Genomic DNA, 2,654 nt, shown 5'->3' on the forward strand with positions numbered 1-2,654 from the left:
TTGCCATCTGCACCCCTCACACCACATGGGAGCTGCCCCAGGTAAGCACTTCACACCCCAACCTCCTGCCCCAACCCTGAGCCCCCTCCTGCATCCTAAAATCTGGCCAGACCCTGCACCCCAATCTCCAGCTGCTCCTGCAACCTAACTCCCTCCCAGACCCTGCACCCCCAGCCCTGACTCCTGCACCCCCAGCCCTGACTCCTGCACCCCTCACAGCCCCAGCCCTTACTCCTTCACCCCTCTCAAACACACCCCAGTTCCCTGCCCTCCCTGATTCCTGCAACCACCCATAACCACTTATCCTCCACCCCCTGCCCCTCACACACCCCCAGCCCTGACTCCTGCACCCCTCCCAGAAGCCTCCTGCGCAGCCTGACTCCTGCCCCCCCCCCCATCCCCACCTGCATTGCTCGCATGAAACAGGAGCTGCTCCAGGTAAGTGCTCCAACCCTCAGCCCCCTCCCACACCCTAACTCCTGGCCAGACCCTGCACTCCAACATTTTTAATTGTTAATAAAGGACTCTTATCCAAAGCGCTTTACAATAGGTAGCTAACAGTACAAACAATATATGGAAAGATCATTAAGTGGTGCACCAAGACTCTCAGTGATTTTCAAGTGGTCTGTGGAAAAATCAGTTAGATGACAAAAACAATCAATGTACCTCACTTTATTTTCATTTATTTCCTATTACTTATAGGAGGAGGAAGGAAAAAAAGAATGAAAAATGGGGGTGGGAGGGAAATGAGAGAATGTTCTTTTTCTTGCCTATGTCCCAAGGAGGGACCCCTAAAATGGAGCTAAGCACAGGGCCCCACTAACGCTAAATCCGCCACTGAGCTTCCTTCTATGGATACCCCAAGCCAGCATTCAAGGACGCATGGAGCGTCTGCGTGATAAGTGACCATGGACCAGCAGCTCTGACTCCAGCAGCCTGCTCGTTACACCCCAAGCATTATTGTGGTCTGGGTGGAGAAGGCTCAGGGTTTGAGAGGTCAGGAGTAGGAAGCTTCTGCTGATTATGCCGCGCCGAACCCTCAGTTTTACTTGAGCAAACAGGAGATATTTGACACTGTGCGATACGGCTCCTGTGCTCTGTTCCCAAAGCATTCTGCAGCAGGGGAGGGTCTGTGGCAGTGTGTGTGTGTGTGTGTGTGTCACTGGCATATCGGGGTGATGCTGCAACAGGACAGAGTAGAGGTGGCATTGTGGGCCTGGCATGAACCATCTCTCTTCTTTTCCCCTTCCAAGAATAGAGGGGAGAGGAACCCTTACCCAGCGAGGTCACATTCTCATAGTTCTCCTGCATGACATCCCTGTAGAGGGCTCTCTGAGTGGGGTCCAGCAGAGCCCCCTCTCCCCTGGTGAAATACACAGCCACCTCCTCGAAGGTCACTGGCCCCTGAAAGAGCGAGAGTCCAACACTCAGTACCTGCTGCCCCACTCACAGCCCCCCCATACATGGGGGACAGGAGCCAAACAGAAACTCTGGGTGGATTGCAGTCAGAGTCCCACCCCCACTCCGCTCAGCGCATCCAGGAAACACCAGGGGGAGGGGACGAAGCGAGAGCCCCTCCTCTCTCCCAGCAGAGCCATCACCCCCCTACTAGCCACTGACTGATTCAGGAGATGGAGCCCCTAGCAGGGTCCAGGGACAGCTCCCTGGTAGGAAGCCCAACACCCTCCCCATTCTGAAGAGCTGGATGCGAAGGGAGGGGAATCTCCCCCAAGCCTCACTGGTGGGTGCCCCCTTCATATCTCACAGCAGCCGCTGGTTAGTCAGGTCGGGCTCCAGCACTATGAGTCTGGTCAGTTTTCCCAGCCCCATGCAGCTGGGTTATTTTCTGCTCCACAAACTAGAGCATTTCCACCGCCGAACCTCCTGGGTCTGTTCCTAGAATCTAGGCCACATATTAAATAACTCCCAGCAGGTTTAGCACACCCCTGTCCTCCTCCCTTTCTCCACCCTGTGCATTTCCTGCAAACCAGACTGCAACCTCCAAACCAGCCTGTGCAAACCTTCCCATCTCCCACGTATTTGCTGTCCCTCTCTCCCCCTGGAGGAACCCACCAGCAACCCCCTGATCATACCTACCTGAACTGGCTCCTCGGCAGCCATTTCTCTCCCCTGTCCAACGAGAGGACGGGATGAACTGGAGTGAAACATGGACGTTATTCCGCAGCCTGGCAGGGCGAGAAGGGCAGTTGTGAAGGTTTCAGAACAGGCTTTAATTCATTTCACAGCATGATTCCCCCAGGCCCTTTCCCTGCAGACAGGCACCCTAGAGTCTGCCATGCTGAGAAAGGCTTGATCTCTTTGTACAGTGCAGACCTGGCCTCTCCTGCCAGGCTAAGCCCACAGAGACATTTTTAACCTCCCGTCTCCCTCCCCTCACCCGGTAACAAAGTCTCTGAACACAAGGCTAGAAAAAAGCAGAACCAAAGGATTCACTGTGCGGGATCCCCTCAGACACTGACCCGCCCACTGGGAACGCAGTCCCTCACTGCCTGTCTAGGACCCCCTCCCCACCACCACCAGCAGGATCTGCCCTGCCGTTTGTCTGGGACCCCCTCCTACACCCAGCAGGACCCGCTGCTGCTTTTCAGTGGGACCCCTCACTCTGCTTCCCTGGTATCCCCTGACCTAGTGTG

This window comes from Mauremys mutica, unplaced genomic scaffold, assembly GCF_020497125.1.
Source record: "Mauremys mutica isolate MM-2020 ecotype Southern unplaced genomic scaffold, ASM2049712v1 001067F_np12_obj, whole genome shotgun sequence".
NCBI classification, from domain to species: Eukaryota; Metazoa; Chordata; order Testudines; family Geoemydidae; genus Mauremys; species Mauremys mutica.